At 42.1% G+C, this 20,481-nt stretch overlaps 1 long non-coding RNA gene across 1 annotated transcript; it reads right to left on the bottom strand.

The window, feature by feature from the left end:
* Positions 1-948: 948 nt before the first annotated feature.
* Positions 949-4,246, bottom strand: LOC125119966 (uncharacterized). The gene is made up of 2 exons (XR_007133225.1): positions 3,967-4,246; positions 949-2,209 (listed from the first exon to the last, which is right to left on the bottom strand). It is a non-coding gene; the product is annotated as an uncharacterized LOC125119966 (long non-coding RNA).
* Positions 4,247-20,481: the final 16,235 nt, after the last annotated feature.

The raw sequence follows: 20,481 nt of genomic DNA, 5'->3' as shown, positions 1-20,481 counted from the left end.
GAATGGATAAGCAATGAGGTCCTACTGTAGAGCAAAACAAAGTATATCCGGTCACATGGAATAAACCAGGATGGAAGATATTATAAAAAGTGAATGGGAGTTCCTGTCACAGCTCATTGGAAACGAATCCTTCTAGGAACCATGAAGTTGCGGGTTTGATCCCTGGTTTTGCTCAGTGGGTTAAGGATCTGGCGTTGCCGTGAGCTGTGGTGTAGGTTGCAGACATGGCTTGGATCTGGCGTGGCTGTGGTGTAGGCTGGCAGCTGCAGCTCCAATTAGACTGTAGCCTGGGAACCTCCATATGCCACAGGTGTGGCCCTCAAAAGACAAAAAAGAAAAAAGTGAATGTATTTATATGTATGACTGGGTCATTTTTCTGTACATCAGAAAATAGCACGTTCTAAATCAACTATAATATATAAATGTGAAAAACGTCAGCAATGTACACAACACTCATACCCAAATCCCATGATTTGTTTTTTTTTTTTGTTTTTTTTTTCTCCCACACCCATCTGTCCCCCGACCCCACAACAGTTGGAGTTCCCAGCCCAGGATTCCAGCCCCATTGGGACCAAAGCTGCAGCTGTGGCCATGCTGGATCCTTAACTCACTGTGCTGGATAGAGGATCAAACCTGCATCCCAGAGCTCCCATGACATCACGGAGCCCATTGTGCCACAGCTGAAACTCCCCAAATCCCTAGAAATAAGATCATCAAAAGCACTGATTTTTGAAGACTTTTTGGCAGATGAACAGATAAGATGGGCTTGGCTTGTTTACTTTTTGGCTGCACTCATGGCATGAGACATTTCCTGGGCTAGGGTGTGCAGGAAACAGATGTGCTGTAGAGGCAATACAGGATTCTTAACTCTTTGCGCTACAAGGGAATACCAGGCTTGGCCTCTAAGAGCAAAAAAATAAACCACTTACAACCAAAGAGCAAGAGAAGCAGGGGGAGACTGACAAGCTTTATTTTCCAAAGATGATCACAAAAGGCTCTCCCATCCCCTATGAACCTTGAAAACATTGCCATTTCTCATCAAGTTGAATCTGCTTCAGCTCTCTTTAAATATGGGAAGATTGGGTTGGGCTGCTTCCCGAAGGTCTCCAAAGCTGCCCTGCCTGGGGGAGAGGGAGAGAGGGGGAGGGGGGGGGGGAGGGAGAGAGAGAGAGAGAGAGGAGATACCAGCGCCTTATTGGACAGGGCACCTTAAGCAAAAGGTCCAGGAGCGCCACCCAGTGGACGGCATGCAGGACATGGCAGCGCTCTGCTACTTGAGGGAGAAGGAGTGAATAGATAGATGTCACATTGGCTCACCAGTTACAGAGCAGAGGTAGGTCCCCCAAACCCCTCAGGTTAAGGGCCACCCCCAGGACAGATATTTCCCTTTAATGCAACTGTGAGTGGAGCCATTCTGGCCTAAGGAGGAAAACAATCACCTGCTGGGTCAGGGGGCAAGCAGGTTCCTGTGAGTAGGATAGAGGTGAAGCAGGGCCAGGGGTTACAAAGAGCAAGAGAACAGCCATCTTGGGTGACCTTAACCACACACCCCACCCCTACCTACCCTGCAGGACCCTTTCCCTCTTGGTCTGTCCCTCTTCTGAGATATCCCTGTGCCAGGTAGGAACATGTGCAGTACAACCAAATAGCACAAATGCAATACAAACAACTGTAGCTAAAAAGGATCCAGACTAAGCCAGGTCCTTGGCATGTGGGACAGAAGAAAGCAAGTCTTTGGTTGTCCCCACATGGTCACAGTGTCAAGTTATTTCCCCATGGCATCTTGCTGCACATCTAGTCAGCAGATTCATTTTGCAGTGATAAACCATTGTGTCCCAGTTACCCAGTCCAGGACCAGATTTCCTCCCCTTAGGCTAAGGGGTGAATCTTCTAGGAGAACATTGCAGGGAGGTCATGGCCATTAAGCAAAATAAACGTGGTACCGGCATCCTGAGAAGATACCACCCCTGCCTGTGCTTTTTGTCCTAGCCTGCAGTACCCACCCTCCTGTCCACCCTCAGTCCCCACAGCAGGTGCCAAATACTGGAGCCTTTCAATGAGCCTGGCAGCATCAGGCTTGGAGGGCAGGTGGAAATTCCAGAGTTCATCATTTTTACTGACCTGTTCCTGAATTTTATGGCCAGTAAAGTGGATTCCTTGGTCACTATTGATGTCCCACTTGAGGCAGTTAGACAACAGTATGGCCTTTCTGAAAAAAGATGAGAGATGGTTCTGGACAAACAGGGCTTGCAGGCTACAGAGCAAAGGTCCTGAGGTCCTGAGTTATGGGATAAGTTGTGGGCAAAGAGGTTCTCAGAAATTAGTGTAACCTGATTTCTGTCACAGTAAGGAGTATAACTTCTTGACACAGACCTGAAGCTCAACTATAAATTTTAACCTTCTCTGTTTTTGTGCTTTCTTGCCGAAGATTCTCATGTATTTCTTTCCCTTAGCAGAAGCACTCCCTAATCCTTAGAGGCACCGTGGAGTCTATTGCTATCGATCAAATAATATTGAGGATTTCAGAAATTATCAGTGATCATGAAACCAGTCCTGTCCTTTGTTATAAAATTAACTTGCCCCTTCTACTCAGGGAGCTGGCTCCTTTCCCCCTCCACCTTCTCCCTTGTGCACAAGCTATCTCTTATAATAAAAAGCTTCACTTGCCTAAGAGTCCTGTGGAAAACATATTCACTTCTGTGGTATTGCTGCCCAAGAGCTGGAAGAAGCTTGGTAACAATGGGAGTCCTGTTGATTGTGCACATCTGTTCTAGACCCTGAATAGTCGTGGGGGTTTTGCATTTTTTCTATCACTCATGTAGGCCTTTTGTGATGTCTTCCACCAGTTAGGCTGCATAGATCTGCTGTTCTGTCATGCTGTTTCATTGCTCTGCCCCCCTTCCATAGCTGGGACCAGAAGCTTAAGGGTACTCTTACCATTTTGCCATTGCCACAGGCCCCAGGGATACTCTTTCAGGTAACTGGCCATACCCAGTTCACAAACCTGTCCTGAGTTAATGCCCCTAAAGTCTGTTAATTGTTTAGGGTAGTAGGATGGGGGTATTATTTGACTGGAGAGCACCCAAGTATTTGATAGGAAAGCCAGGTCCTTGCCATTTATCGGCTTTCATCAGCCATCCCTGTGTAGTCAGATCAACCAGGAGCACAGGGCTGCTACTTTCAAACTGGAAAGAGTCTCTGAGTTTAACAGGCTATTAGCATCAATGGCTACTGCCTGTCTATAATTATGTAGGGGAAGACATCCCTCATGGCAGACAGCTGCCACCGGGCCCCACATGCCAGTGGACGACCATCTCAGGATTCCATCACCCCTATTCCAAACTCCGTTTCCCGGCACCTCAGCACTCAGGGGAGTTTCCTCAACCTCTTGACTGGCTTGCTACTGTTGGGCTGCACCCCATGGGCCTGCAAGGCTTACAGCTGCCCAATTTTAAGACCTAAGAAAAAGCCCGGAGAGAGTGGCAGAGACATCAGTGGTTGATTGGACAGGGGATCTTACACGTCAGAAGCAAAGGTCTTGGAAACAACACCCCATGGTGAACAGCAACCGGCAGGTGGTACAAGACAGCCATCTTTGCTACTGGGGGGAGGAGACCATTTATAGGGGAAGTGACGTCAGGTAGGCCCACCAGTTAGCTGGGAAGCCAGCAGCTGGGGCACATTCCTCACAACTGCTCCTGTTAACAACCACCATGAAGGCAGATGTTTCCCTTTAATGAACCAGCAGGAGGAGCCATTATAGTTTAAGGATTAGAACAATCACCTGCTGGGGCCAGGGGTTGCAAGCCAGTGCATGTGAATAGGATAGAGGTGAGACAAGGATGGTGCAAGGAGCAAGAGAACAGCCATCTTGAATGTCCTCACCATACAGCATGCGCGTGGCTTGTAAGAATTTGTTGGCTATAAAGTTCTATGACTTCCAAGGTTAGCTTAGGGTTTACTGACCTTAGCACCACAGACATTTGGTGGCAGATAATTCCTTGCTGTGAGGCGCTGTCCTGTGTGCACTGTAGGATCTCTCTCTATCCATGAGATGCCAGTAGCAGCCCTCACCACTGGTTGTAAGAACCAAAATGTCTCCAGACATTGTCCACCAGAAGTCATCTAGTGGGGTGTGCTCCTGAGGCCCTAGAGATTGTGAAACAGAGATATGCCATTCCTGCTGTGCCCTGTACACATCCCTGACTCACAGACTGTGTGAGATAAAATAATTATTATTCAGGGTGAATAGAATTTTTTTTTTTTTTTTTTGCTATATAGGGCCGCATCCATGGCACACAGAAGTTCCCAGGCTAGGGGTCGAGTTGGAGCTGCAGCTGCTGGTCTGCAACATAGCCACAGCCATGGGGGGATCCAAGCTGCATCTGCGACCTACACCAGATTCCCAACCCATTGAGCAAGGCCAGGGGTCAAACTTGCATCCCCATGAATACTAGTGGGATTAGTTTCCACTGAGCCACGATGGAAACTCCCTTTTTTTCAAAGCTATAGTAATGCAGACAGAAATTTTGGATTGTGTGTGGAGTGCTATAAAAAATAAGCTATAAAATAAAATAGTGCTATAAAAAACAAGCTCTATTTATCGGGTCATACTGAGTATTAGAATGTAAAATCCTTTAAGACTTCAGAGAGATCTAGGTGGGGATTTCCTGTTGTGTCTCAGCAGTAACCTGACTAGTATCCATGAGGACTCAGGTTCAATCCCTGGCCCCACTCAGTGGGTTAAGGACCTGGCATTGCTATGGCTGTGGCGTAGGCTGTCAGCTGCAGCTCTGATTGACCCCTCACATGGGAACTTCCATGTGCTGTGGGTACAGCCCTAAAAAGACCTCCCCCCCAAAGGAAGATCTAATGATATCTAAGAGACTCTTTCAAAGAAACAAAAGGCCTTCTGAGGTCTGAGGGAGTGCCTCACAGATTCTCTCCATTAAGCAACAGGGCTCTGAAAAACCAAGCTGCTGTCTCATTGCAGACTCATAGGTAGCTCCAAGTGAAAAAGGGTGTATGTAAAGAGATTTGTGGGGGTGCCAGTTATCTAATGGCATTCATTATAAATGGATATATAGCAAACCCACTAAATGTTTAAACCAATTATACCAGTTTAGACCGAAAGTAATAGCATACAAAAGAAAGAGGCCTTCCCTTCTTTTCCAGAAAGGACGTGGGCTGAGAAGTCTATGCAATTAAAAACATAAACCACTTCTTGTGGAAAATGAAGGATAACTTAAAAGGCAGAGCCAAGAAACCAGAAAGGAGAAAAATCAGCCACAAAGAGTAACTCCCAGAGAGTTAGGGCTGAGCTCTAAGCTGAAAATTGACACCACTTGGCCCAAAAGATTCAGAGTTACAACAGGCCAGTGACTGCTATGGGCTGTCTGTTCTCATTTTGAGTGGGACTGTCTCTTGTATTATCTTCTGCCTGCCTCACCATTGTATGTTGGGACTAAAGGAATAAATAACCTCTCTATTTAGATTCCAGGGCTTCACACTGAGAAGAAGGGCACTCAAGGAGCAGCGTCCAGAAGCTCTATCCACAGCTGGATCTGACAGAGATGGTGAAACTCTGAACTTGGATTTTTGGCAGATGCCATAATAAGAAGAGACAGTGGAAGGTCTTGAGAAGTGGTGAATGTATTTTACACATGAAAGGGTGTGATGTTCTGTGGACTGTAGCGAATGGTATTTTCCAAAGGTGATAGCAACAAGATTCCTCATTTCACATATCTTTCTAGAATGTTGAAAACCCTCCATTAAGAGATACACAGTCTTGGAGTTCCCGCTGTGGCACAGTGTGTTAAGCATCCAGCATTGCCACAGCTGTGGGGTAGGTCACAGCTTTGGCTCAGATTTGATCCCTGGTCCAGGAACTTCCATATGCTGCATGTGCAGCCATAAAAAAAGAGAGGGAGAGAGAAAGAGAGAGAGGGGTACTGTCCTTGCTCCTTGAATCTGAATGAATTTGTGACATCCTGAATATGTAAAAGTGACACTGTATTTTCTGAGGTTTGGTCATAAAAGGCAATGCTGCTTCTGCCTTGCTGACTGAGCAGCTATCACTCTGGGGACATGATGCAGTGAAGCCCAGGCCTCTCTGGAGAGGCCTGAGGAAGGGCTGCAGTCCACAGCCCCAGCTGACGGATGTCAACGGCCACCATGCATCTGAGGAAAGAAAAATCCAAATTATTATCCACTTATTCCAACACCTGAACATCAAAATCACCACAAGCCCTCCAATCTTCTCCGGTGAAATCTAAGACACAGTGGAAAAGACAAGCCCTTTCTACTATGCTCTACCCACATTCCTGGTCCATAAAGCCTGTGAGTGGGAGAAAATGTTTGTTTTAAGCTACTATATTTTAAGATAATTTGCAAGTCAGCAATATTTACCATAACATATCCTATGCTCAGAGTCAACTAATACAGGGAGCAGAAACAAATTATAACAATAATTCCTTCAGGAATTTCAGTTCAAAAAGCAAGATAAGTTGGTTCCTTGCCCCTCCCTTCAGACAGTAGGAAGAACAGCAGAGGCTGTGGCCCCAGCACCACATTCTAAACTGAGTTGCTGATCACCTTGGTTTGGGCTTTTGGCACCAGTGCTTGGATTAGCAAGAAAACCAGAAGATGCTACAGGAAAAAAAAAAAAAAATAGAATAATGAGTGATTGTTTTAATTTTTCAGTTAAGGAAGAGACAAAAATGGAAATTACAAATTAGTTAAACAAGGAGTTCCCTTGTGGCTTAGCTGGTTAATCTGGCATTGTCACTGTGGCGGTTCAGGTCCTCGCTGAGGCTCAGGTTTGATCCCTGGTCTGGGAACTTCCACATGCTGTGGGTGTGGCCAAAAAAAATAATGACAAAATAAAGAAAGCACTCAGGTCTGGGATTGGAGGAGGTAAGAGAAAGGCAGCTGGAGGCCAGGGTCACTACAGATGGAACAGGAGGGGCAAACATGAAGAGAGGAAGAAGAAATGGCTTATAGACTTTTGGAATAAATACCATTGACCAACTTGTACACTGGCCTATGGTGGTAGGCCACTGTTGCTTCTACTGTTAGTAGGAAGTCTTCTGACAGCCAGTGTAGGTTGGTAACTCTAACAAGACCTGATTTTTAAAAAGACAAAGAGGAGTTCCTGTTGTGGCGCAGCAGAAATGAATCCAACTAGGAACCATGAGGTTGTGGGTTTGATCCCTGCCCTCCATCAGTGAGTTAAGGCTGGCAGCTGTAGCTCCCATTGGACCCCTAGCCTGGGAACCTCCATATGCCACGGGTGTGGCCCTAAAAAGCAAAAAATAAAAAGACAGATAGATATGGAGTTCCTGCTGTGGATCCGGCATTGTCTCTGTGGTGGCGTAGGTGTGATCCCTGGCCCAGGTGCAGTGGGTTAAGGATCCAGCATTGCTGCAGCTGTGGCTTGGATTTGATCTATGGCCGAGGAACTGGGGAACTAGGGAACAAGGTATGGCAAAAAAAAAAAAGATAAAAAACATAGACATTACAAAGAAGCCTATTTGAAATTTGAATGTAAGTATTTTCTTCTAATATTTATTTTCTTATGGCAAAAGACTTAAGTTATCCAGCTTAAAGATAAATTGTTTTTCATAAACAAATTTTCCAAAATTTTGCTGAACTTTTCTGTAATGATAAGTGGTTGGCAGTGATATGTTACCAAGTTGCTGTTAAGACAAAAAAAAGCAAAAAACTTCACAGAATATGTTTTGAAAGTAGAGGTGATGTTTTAACTTACAAAGAAGTGAGAATTCACTTTTCAAAAAGAATTTTGCATTACTGAGAAGTCATTTTGGAAATGTATATATGGAAATATTTTCAGCATTGCAAAATTTTGTTGACACTTATGAATCCTTCATATTTATATATAAAAAGAAATAGTAAGCTGAACTTTTAACCTATTTTTAAAAATCTACTTAATGAAGTTTCAATAAACATTATGCCTTTTTTCTTTTTTTTTTTTTGTCCTTTGTCTTTTTAGGGCAGCATATGGAGGTTCCCAGGATAGGGGTCTAATCAGAGCTGTAGCTGTCAGCCTACACCACAGCCACTGCAATGTGGGATCTGAGCTACATCTGCAACCTACACCACTGCTCACAGCAATGCTGGATCCTTAACCCACTGAGCAATGCCAGGGATTGAACATGTATCTTCATAGCTACTAGTTGAGTTCGTTAACCACTGAGCAATGCCAGAGATTGAACATGTATCTTCATAGCTACTAGTTGAGTTCGTTAACCACTGATCCATGACAGGAACTCATTTTGTACACTAAAAATTACATGGAATATCTTGTGAATAATTTAAAAAATACAGCTATTTGGCACTGAAAAAATGGAAAACGCCTAGTAATGCATCCCAAGAACATTTGCATAACTGATGGCTGGGGTTTAAAATCAGTACCATGAATTACTAAAATAAAAGAAATTTAGAGATATTTTTTCTTTGATAATTATCACAATCAAAGGCTGAGTCTTTTTATGCGCATGCACAGGGATATATTGTACCAAGAAAGAGAACCTCAGATTAACATACTACATAGCGTAAACATTTTTTAAAAAGTCACCATTTACTAGGTCCAGATTCACTGATGAATCCTGTCCTTCCTCATCAGCCCTGTCTAGTAGATATTATGCACCCACTCAGACTGAAAGTACAGTGGGGTTTCCAAAGAAACCAGGCAAAATGGCTTACTGCCTAGGAATACTTCTCCGTTGGAGCTTACACTTAAAAAATATTTTCCTTCTGACTTACTCAAAGACAGCAGGAAAACAAATAATATATAAATTACACCGTGGAATCAAGTGGGTTCTTCTTCTTCACTAACGAGTTGACAAGAAAACTCAGGGATTAAGGAAAAATATTTTGGCTCTCAAGATGCAGAATTTCACTGACTTTCAGTAGTCATGAAGTCCAGCAAAATCAGTTATTGAGGAGTTCCCCTCATGGCTCAGCAGTAACAAACCTGACTAGCATCCACGAGGACTCAGGTTCAATCCCTAGCCTCACTCAGTGGGTTAAGGATCTGGCGTTGCCCTGAGCTGTGGTGTAGGTCACAGATGCAGCTCAGATTCAGCGTTGCTGTGGCTGTGGTATAGGCTGGCAGCTGTAGCTCTTATTGGATCCCTAGCCTGGGAACCTCCATATGCCTCGGGTGCTGCCCTAAAAAGACCAAAAAAAAAAAAAAAAAGAAAAAAAAAAAAGAAAATTGGTTATTGACTAAAGGAACTGTTGCTGCAAATACTTAGACCAGACCATGGTTAGAATACCGTTGGTTAAATGGGCTTCATTTTTTTTTTTTCAAAAAATAAGGAATAAAGATTATTTTAAAAAATTACTTTGGATTGACCTCTAGAGGGAAACAAGGTCTTAATTTCATTCAAACCATAGATTTGATTCTCTTAATTGTCTATGTTCCAAAGGAAAGAGATTCCAGGTAAGTAAGTAAAAACAAGTGAAACCACAGAATCCTGGCATCCATTAATATATTTGTGTTCAAACCTAGACATTGGTATCCCTGAAAGGACATGATTATTATCCAGACATGATAATACAAGCACATGCATTTTAACAACACAATTTTTACATCCTCAACATTTTTTTTTTCTTTTTAGGGCTGCACCTGGGACATATGGAAGTTCTCAGGCTAGGGGTCCAATTGAAGCTGCAGCTGCTGGCCTACACCAAAGCCACAGCAATGCCAGATCTGAGCCGTGTCTGTGACTTACACCACAGCTCATGGCAACCCCGGATCCTTAACCCACTGAGTGAGGCCAGGGATCAAACCTTCATCCTCATGGGTACTAGTCAGGTTCGTTACTGCTGAGCCACAATGGGAATTCCTACAACCTCAACACTGATAAACGTCTTTGATGAAACTGGTCAGCTAGAGGAGAGAAATGGAAATTTGGCCCATCTCCATTCTCACTGGCATTCTCTCATTTGGACCTTATACTGATACCTTATATTCTCTCATTTAGACCTCACTTGGAAAAGAAAGCCTTTACGCATCCTAAGCCTCACCATGGTGCACTGCCCTGGGGTGCAAAACCTCTTTAACACCAGAGGGACAATTGAAGAAGGCTCAGTTTTTCAGAAGGATTCCCTTGGTAGGAGAACAGAGGGGACTTTAGTCAGGTGCTTATGCTTTATCAGTTACTCCCTCTCTCTCCTATATCAACATCTTTCTTTTCTCTAGCTGGTTTCAACCAACATTAAATGTGCTCATTCTTAGCATGACTATTTCTTAGCCCCAAGGGGACCTGTAAGTATCATCTTGCTTCTGTCATTCTGTTCATACCCAAACTTCCTGACCTTTCTCTGCATCATCTGTCCCTATTTCTTCACACACAGCTCATTTCTCTACTCATTAAGACAGGGCTTCAGATTTCCTTGTTCTCTTGGAAGGTCAGAGATCACATCGCTCAGCTATGGATGGCATCTCAGAAGCATCTGGCACTTTTGACCACATCCTCCATCTTAGAGTTTGACCTTCATCTGGTTTCTGTGTCACCACTATCTTCTTACTTTTCCGCCTCTCCTTCTTTCTTTCCTTTGTTGACTACTCCCTCTCTTCTTAGGGAATTTTGGTTGTTCTTCAAAATTCTATGCTAATCCCACACTTCATCCTCTCTGTACAAATAGTCTCAACCTCCCAAATAGTCCCAGATGTCATCTCTATGATTGTGAGTTCCATGTGCACATCTTCACCCAGAGTCTTATCTCCAAACATTTGCTCCGTATTTCTACCTACTACCCTAGAATATCTCCACTAACCATCTTCAAAATTCAACACACATTTTCAAACTTTCTTGCCTGTGAGCCCTGCTCTTCCTCCTATGTTCCACATCTGTGTGAATCAGCCCGTCATTCTGCTGCCCAAGACAGATACATGGACATCATCCTTGAGTCATCAACTTCCTCAAAGTCCATTCCTGATAATTTGCCACAGATTGTCCTTTGACATCTGTAGTATCACCTGTCATTTTCATGGGCACCCAGCATATATAAAACAGCTTTTCTCACTGGGGGATATGTCTACTTGTGAATCTTATTTCTTCAGTTGTACTTGTTTTAAAATATATTCACAAATTGTCTCATATTCTTCCCTGTCCCTTCCCTTGGCTATGTGCTTGATAGAGTGACTCTCCTCTAATGAGTACACAATGCGTGCTTGAAGTGATGGCGTGTAACTTATCAGACTATGTCATTAGAGTTCCCATTGTGGCCCAGTGGGTTAATAACCCAAATAGTATCCATGAGGATGCAGGTTTGACCCGTGGCCTCACTCAGTGGGTTAAGGATCATGCATTACCACGAGGTGTGGTGTAGGTTGCAGATGCAGCTCAGATCTGGCATTGCTGTGGCTGTGGTATAGGCCAGCAGCGTAGCCCTGATTTGACCCCAAGCCTGGGAACTTCTACATGCCACAGGTGCTGCCCTAAAAAAAAGAAAAAAGAAAAAAAAAACACATCATGAAAGAATGTAGTGCCTTTTCCACTTCAATATCTCATCACTCTCTCTGGTATAAGCCAGGTGCTATGTTGTGAGGACACATCATAGAGTTTGGTAGAGGGGCTTGTGTGACTCTGATGAGGAACTGCAGCTTCCTGCCAAGAGTTGTGTGAGTGACCCATGATGGAAGCAACCCAAGTCAAGCCTTCAGGTGACTTCAGGCCAGTTCACATCCTGACTGCCATCTTCTGAGAGACACTGACTGAGTCCACCAAGTGAGCTCTCCAATTCCTGATTCATAAAAACTGTTAGGTGATAAACTGTTGTTTAACACCACTAAAATTTCAGGTTATTATGCACCAAGAGACCACTAAATCGCCAATGTAGGAGACCCAGTGCAAATTTCCAGCCTCCTTTGCAGATAGAACACAGATACTTGAGTAAGACTTGCCAATCTGATGAGCGGGTGTGAGTTTGATCCTAAAGTGAAAAATGAGAAGATAGAGTCTCTGTGTGGAGGCTCCCTGTTGCTGGCTAAGGTGGCGAAGGTGCTGGTTTCCCATGGTGGTAAGACCAAGTGTCTGGCAAGGAAATGGCCTTAAAAAGGGCAGAATGGCAGTTCCTTGCAGTTCTTGCTGGAAGATCAGCAAAAATAGAAATAGAACTAATGAAACTATTCATGCGCCTTTTGAATTTTAAGGGCAGTTTGTATTTCTTTAAAAGTAAGACACAGCATTTAAAATATAGATTTAAGTACCCCCCACAAGGCAAAATAAAACAAGAGGCAAAGCTTGCCATATTGTAATATAAACAGTAAAATTTGCAAACATAGAAATTATCATGAGAAAATAAATACTAATGATTACAAATTAAAATGAAATTTCTTCTATTCAAAACTATAATCTCTTATTATGGGTAAAAATCTGCCAAAATGACTCAATACATTTTTAACTAAAGCAGATAAAAAGTCTTAGACTTGAGTACATATTCATAAGGTTGAGGCCACTAACAAGTGCAGTCAGCCCTGGATACACATGTACTACAGATAGAAAAGAGTTGAAAAAAAATTCCATTTAATTCCAAAAAGCGAAACTGAAATCTGCCATGTGCTGCCAATTATTTACATATAATTTATATTATATGAGGTATTATAAGTAATCTAGAGGTGATTTAAAGTATACAAGAGATGTGCGTAGGTTATATGCAAATATTATACCATTTTATATAAGGAACTTGAAGACCCACTGTATCCATGGGGTCGTGGGATCCTGGAACCACTGAGGGAGGACTAAAGTTGAGACTCAACTGTTACAGATTGGGTCGAAGTCTCCTTTCCAATTTCCTGAGTTTTCTGATGAGCTTATTAATATAGAGAAAACACTTACTGATTTTCACCTCTTAACATCCAGTATGACAATGTCCCAGGCACAGCAGCTCTGTACTTTCCTTCTCAGATGGAGCTTGATTCTTTGGAAGAAGTTCTTCAAAGTCTGGATGGAATCCTCACTGCTCAAGGTGTCTTTCCATCTCCATTTTCTGTACCAAACAGATCTCCAAAAAATTATAACTGCTAATCGGTCCAATGAGGATTATTAGCCCTTCCTTTTTGCTAAAAAAGTTGAAGATCTGCTGGATCAGAACATGGAGAAAGAGGTGGCCTGAATTTTTGTGAGCTGGCTGTGGTCCAGCTGCTTCTGGGGGAACCTGAAAACATTCCCGTCCTTCAGGCAGGAAAACAAGAAAGACTCTCCCCATTAGGTGCAGAACTGGGATAGTCTCCTGCTTTGGCAGGCCATGGATCTGGGCCAGGTCACAGCTAAGTCTGCAGTCAGGGCTGGAGACCATTGTCCTGTGTGTCACTAGAGAAGAGGCTGGCAAGCCCATAGTGAGCTTGGTGATGCAGATGTCTGGCCACAGGAGATGTTCTCCAGATGCTCTGAGTGCCTGCCTGCAAAGGAGAGTCTTAAATAGGCCAGGATTGTTATTTCTCTACTTAGGACAATGTTGTTTCCATGTTGTTCCACTTCTCTTCCATTTGTTTATTACACTAGAAATTAAACACACTCACGGAACATGACAGAGGATAAATCCAAGAGGATGTGTTCATCTAAATGAGACCCAAGGTGAAATAAAAATTTGAGTCTCAACCTGTGTCATTTTTAATTATAATAATACTACTTAAGAGATTTTACACTTTATTTTCACACTTCTTAATGCACCAGAAATACAACTAGCCTGACCTCTCTGCATTTCCCCTTGAAGGGGTTAAGACATTTGGTTTGAATCCCTCCACATTACCTACAGGAGTCATAACACGTTTCCAAATGATCTATGGATACGAGTTGCATAAATGTGAACATCAAGGGCTGATTCATATCATTCTTTTCATTCTGTCACCAAAATGTGCTGATTGTACACCCAGGTGACAATGTGCTTGATTCCAGGGAAGTAAAGCACTTGGATGGGGACTGCCTTGCAGCGAACAGGAAGGACAGACATTAGAGGCAGGATTAGGAGGAAGGAAGCAGCACATGCTCAGTCCAGCTGAGGGTGGGTACTCAGAGCTGATAAAGAGGAGGGACTGGGAGCAGTAGAAAGATCCATTCTCACCAAATCTGTGGCTCCTGACCTCACATGACCTCAGATTTTCATTTCTTCCTTGAAAAAACTTGAGACAACTGGAGAAGTTGTCACACAGGACATTGCACAGATTAAATAAAGTTTGCATGAAATAAAGTTTGCAAATTACAGGCTGAAAATCTGAACACGATGAATGATGGAACCTTTTATATTGATATAACACATGATAACCTGTAGAGTCCATGCTCAGCCCAGCCCAGAGAAGCTATGACTGCAGCTCCCTTACCCACTGTCAGGGGTCTCCCTGCAGGACTGTGAGGGAACAGAACCCAAGTTTCCACTCTTAGAGCAGTGCCTGGCACATTTTCTTTTTAAATGGTTGCTCTGTGGATAGCATAAATGAGATTAAACAGTCCCTTCCTTCAATCCTCAGTTAGTTTCAGACCATCTTTGGTGTTATATGTTTAAAGACACACTAAGTTATACTTCAAAAAACAATCTTATACAATTTTGAGATCAGATTTGAGGTTACCAGATGCGAGGGACTGGGAGAAGTGGGAATTAGATTAAGGCAGTCAAAAAGTATTTTTTTCTTAAAAACAAAACAAAACCCAAACAACACAGATTTTGTTTAAGTTGTGAAAATAGTTTAAAATATGAACATGGGGAGAGGGTGCTGAGAAATTAGACATTCCTAGATTTTTAGATATCCAAATCACAACACTAATTTAAAAGCTATTTCCTGAGTTACCATTAGGGTAAAGTAAATGATTACTTCCGTCAAATACAGAACAGAAGGAGAACCAAATCTAAGAAATTAAGGTAAGTAAATAATGTTTTGATGCAATATTAAAAAATGAGGGAGTTCCCATCGTGGCGCAGTGGTTAACAAGTCCGATTAGGAACCATGAGGTTGCGGGTTCGGTCCCTTGCTCAGTGGGTTAAGGCTCCGGCGTTGCCGTGAGCTGTGGTGTAGGTCGCAGACGCGGCTCGGATCCCTCGTTGCTGTGGGTCTGGCATAGGCCAGTGGCTACAGCTCTGACTCGACCCCTAGCCTGGGAACCTCCATATGCCGCGGGAGCGGCCCAAGAAATAGTAAAAAGACATAAAAAAAAAAAAAAGAAATCAGGCATTCCTGTTGTGGCTCACTGGGCTAAGGATCCAGTGTTGTTGCAGCTGTGGCATAGGTCCCAGCTGTGGCTCAGATTCCATCCCTGGCCCAGGAACTTTCATATGCCTGGGTCAAAAAAGGGAAAAAGAAAGAAAGATAGATAGAAATTAATGTCCAAACCTACATGGGCAACAAACTGTTAAAACATTAAATAAAGACAAGAAATGATCCTGCACTTACAAGTCCCTGAGAGGCTTACCAAGGAAGCTGATAAGGCAAACTCCAGCATTGAAATTTTGGCAAATTCTATTCAGTTTATAAAATTCTTACCAAAGAAAAGGAAATGGTCTGACCTCCTCAATGTCCACAACTGCTTGTAAGATGGGATCTGAGAAAGGTGTTTCAATAACATGAGTTAAATAAAAGTTAAGACTGTCACAGAGTCACAAGAAATTGTCAAACACATCAATACTCTCAATTCAAAACAAGTAAATAAGTAATCTTGAATATACTGTTTGTTTCTATTAAATCTAGAAAGTAAAATTATATTAAATTAATTATAATTTAAATTATATTAAATTCTTGTTTTAGTAAAATAGTCTTAAAGTTTAATAAATGCTGTGTTTTCTATTAAGAGATAGTTTAAATTTCTATGTTTAATACTTAAAAGTGTTTTAAGGAATGCCCTTGTGGCATGGTGGGTTAAGGATCTGGCATTATCACTGCTGTGACTCAGGTTGCTGCTGTGGTGTGAGTTTCATCCCTGACCCAGGAACTTCCACATGCCATGGGCATGATGAAAAATGTTTTAATAAAAATAGTTTCAAATATTTGGTTTAATTTAAACAATGCAAATTGAATTAAATATAAATTTAACTTAGAAATATTTTAAGTTCCCATTGTGCCTCAGACTGTTAAGAACCTGACTTGGTCTCTGTGAGGATGTGGGTTTCATCCCTGGCCTTGCTCAGTGGATTGAGGATCCCATCGTGCTGTAAGCTGTGGCCTAAATCACAGATGCCTCTTTGGATCAGGGGTTGCTTCGGTGTGGTGTAGGCCTCCAGCTGCAGCTCCGACGGAAACTTCCATGACCTGCAGGTGCGGCACTAAAAAGAAAAAGAAATTTATTTAATGTTGTTGTGAGTTTTTAAATATTCCTACTTTTCATTTTATTCAGTACTTTCTCCGCCAACTTTAACTTTAATGTTGTATCCGTGAAATACACCAGGAAAGTCACAATGCATCTAGGGTCGCAGCTTTCCTGACCTTGGACCTTGGCCCCGGTGGTGATCGCGCTGGACTCACCCTCAGGGCGTCCCCAACACCGCCCAACTGTCCCATCCCCGCAGCGGCCCCTTTCTCTGAGCTGTCCCTGCATCACACCAGAAATAAGCTCCAATCTGTAAAATCCGCTACATCTCACTCTGAATCCCGAGCCTCAGACCTCTCAGTAAATGCAGTCTTTCCCCCCAGATGACCTCGTTAATATTTTTGTGTGAAAATAACTCAGAAACCTGAGGAGAAAGGGCAGAAAATACAAAGTTCGGTTCTCCCTACCAGACAAAAACGCCGCTGGCGAAACCGCGACAAGGCTCCCTCTTCAGCACTCAACACCGCGAAAACGAAGGTTTTTCCCGCACTATTAATTACGTCACCACAAAACTGCTCTCTGAGGCCACAACGCTTTTTCTCCCCTGCGGCTGCACCCGCAGAAACTGCAAAACTCGGAATCAGTGTCTCCCAAACCAGAACCTCAGAAAAGACCACTTGGCTTCGGCTGTGGAAGCCCCTGACCAGGTATCTAACGAAATAGGTTTCGCCCTAATTGCTTAGCGGTGGCCCGCGCGCCCCCTGGCGGCCATCTGGTAAATCACCAAATTCTCATTGGTTCAGATGTATTTGCTAGAGCAGGAGTGACGCTCTGCTCCATCCCTGCTTGCACTTCTGGGCTGGAACCTTCCTTGGATCCACAGCCTAGAAAACAGGGAAATATTCATGCTTTTGAGACAGATGAAAAGGATCCACTACCAGGACAGAGTTAGTTTCAAATTTCCTTGGAAAAGAAAGAATATCATCCACATCCAGATGACTCAACGCACCTGTTGCCCCCCATCTGATGCTCCTCAGATCCTCAAACTCTCCTTTAGGGATTTATAGATAGGGCAAAAGAATTTGTAGTTACTATCATCATTATTTTGAGAATTTTTCTAGTAGGTCTTTGTGACCTTTCTCACAGTAGCATTGTAATATTTAATTAGTAATCAATTCAGTTTTAACATGCCATTGAGAAAATGAAGGCAGCATCAGGGAATGTGTCCTTTAACCTGCAATAAATATTGGGAATGAAAAACATTCTAATGAATCCTTGCCATACCACAATACCTTGGTGTCATCACCATGTTATAGACTGCAGGTATGTGCCCCAAATTCACATATGGAAGCCTACTTCCAAGATGATGGTGGTGAGGTGTTTGGGAGGTCATTAGGATTAAATGAGATTATAAGGGTGGAGCCCTCATGAATGGGATTAAGGCCTTCCTGAGGCTCACAAGACAGCTTGCTTCTTCTGCTCTCCACTATATGAAGATACAAAGAGAAGCTGGTAGTCTTCAACCCAGATGAGGGCTCTCACCAGAACTCAACCACTCCTTTCATCAGTAATCAATCAGAAAGGGGATCATGAAATTGGCCAATTTTATGAACTTCGTGTACCAGTGAAAGGCAGTGAATTTGAGTATCTTGAGAGTCAAAACATTTTTCCTTAATTCCCAAGTTTTCTTCTCCAACTGTTAATGAGCCTACTTTCTTCCATGTTTCGAAGTATTTTTTTAATTAAAAAAACTTTTTGGCCATGCCTCCAGCATGTGGAAATTCCAGGGCCAGAGACTGAACCTTCACCATAGCAGTGACCTGAGCTACTGCAGTGACAACACCTGATGCTTAACCTGCTGTGCCACAAGGGAACTCCTGAAGTATTTTTATTTTATTTTTCTTACTATCCTTGAATAGGCCAGAAAGAAGGTTTTTAAATATAATTTGCTCAGGGACAAATATTCTTAAGGCAGGAGGTTATTTTGCCTGATTTTTTTGCAAACCCACATATATTTTAATACAAAAGTGGGCTAATAAAAATGATTTTATTGATGAATCTAGATTCATTAAATGTTTAACATTTTACTTTATACTTTAATGTGTTGATTTGAAGATATTTCTTAGTACAGTATATTTCTGTACATTTAAATTATTAGAAATAATTAGAAATATAAAGATTTAATCAGTATGCGACTGTGACAGGTATCAAAGGAAAAATATCTCTCAACTTGCTGTCTGAGTTTACTAATCAATGGTGCTATTATTAAATCCAAGACACCAAATCGGCAAAAATTCTTACATTGATACACATGCTTACATAGAACACATCTGCCTGAGAAGACGGATGGACATTTGGCCCATCCCCATTCCTGCTTCCATTCCCATATTTAGACCTTACATTACTTTATAAAAGAAAGTCCCTCTTACTTATCCCAAGCCTCATCACGGTTCACAGCCCCAGGGTACAAACCTTTGTGATGCCACAAGGAGGGACAATTTTAGATGATTTAGATTTGGGAGACATTCCATTGCTGCAAAGTAAAGAAGGCTTTAGTAAGATGCTTAAGCTTTATCAGTTACCTCCTCTCTCTGCTGTACACACATCTTCCTTTTATTTATTTTTAAAATTTATTTTTTTTATTTATTTATTTTTGGGGTGCACCCATGGCATGCATGTGGAAGTTCCTGAGTCAGGAATTGAACCTGTGCCACAGGTGCAGCCTGTGCCATAGCTGGAGCAACATGAGTGCCTTAACCTGATAAACCAAAAGTGAACGTCCTAAAAGGTTAATTTTGATCAACATTAAATGTGATTCATTTTCATCTTCTTTTCCCCTACCTATGACCATTTCTTAGCCTTCCAGTCACCTGTTTTTTCTTGCTTCTATCATTTTGTTCATATGCAAACTTCTTGAACGTTCTAATATTTGTCCCCACTCTTCACATGCAACTCTTTTCTCCAACTGCTTCACCCTCCCTGTTCTCTTAAAACTGCTCAGCCAAGGTTTATAATAGGCTGGCTACAACTTACTGAGGTCAGAGCTCAATGTGAAGCAGTCTTAGCTGCCATTTCAGAAGCATCAGACACTTGCTACCACATTCTCCACTTAAAAAAAATCTAACCTTCATCTTGTTTCTACATCACCACCATCCTGTGCTTTTTCTGCTCCTCCTCTTCTCCTTCCTTTGTACTTTACTCCCTCTCATTTTAGGGACCTTTGGTTTTCCTTAAAATTCCACACTAGGCATCACACTTTATCCTCTCTGCAAATAGTCTCAATCTCCAAAATAGTCCCAAATGGCATCTCTATGATTGTGACTTCCATATGTATGTCTTCACTCAGAATCATATCTCCAAGCATTTTGTCATTATCTCCAAGCTCCTATTTCTACCTGCTACCCTAAACTGATTCCACACAACATGTCCAAAATTGACCATCATGCAATATCTGGCTAAATCCTACAAATCCTTGGGATGCCAGGATACTAGTTGCTTCCTTTGGAAGCTTCCCTGTTTCATGCGATACCACATGCTCCCATTATGCTATACTTTCCTGTCACAGTATTAGCATTCCTTTAATTGAATACTCAGTTATACAAATCTCCACCAGACTGGAAGCTCTGTGACAGCAGGCAACGTGTCTACTCTTCCCATTGTATCTGGCACCCAGCACAATACGAACAAATAGAAGGCATATTCACTACTTATTTGCTGAAATTTAAATTCCATGATTCTATAAAATGTTTCCCTTTAAGTTTCTTGATCATGTAACTGCTGAAACTAAATCAAGAGCCAGTAGACATGTTTTCTCCACGAAAATGAATAGTTCCAGCTGCTATGTCACAGTACTCCATATAAGAAAGTGATATCTTTGTTTTATTTACCAATATATTTACAAACACAAGTAAATTACTAGGAACAAAGATTCTTGAAAATATTTTAAGAATCAATGAAATGAGTAAAACTGATTCGTTTGGGGTTTTAAGACAGATTAAAGGTTTAAGGATACTTTGCATAACAGTGTGAGTAAGATCTAACACTGTAAAGCAACAATAATGGAAAAAATAAAAATCATAAATAAAAAAAAATGCAGTAAGCAAAGCCTTAAAAATACAAAGTATGTCTCTTGCACCCCAGTGCAAAGAAAAACAAGATACATAGCAGGGCATAAAATGAAAAAAAAATTTGTAAATACAAAACTCATAGAGAATTT

The sequence above is a fragment of the Phacochoerus africanus genome, chromosome 2 (genome assembly GCF_016906955.1).
Source record: "Phacochoerus africanus isolate WHEZ1 chromosome 2, ROS_Pafr_v1, whole genome shotgun sequence".
Classification (NCBI taxonomy): domain Eukaryota; kingdom Metazoa; phylum Chordata; class Mammalia; order Artiodactyla; family Suidae; genus Phacochoerus; species Phacochoerus africanus.
This window is presented reverse-complemented; position numbering and strand designations above follow the sequence as displayed.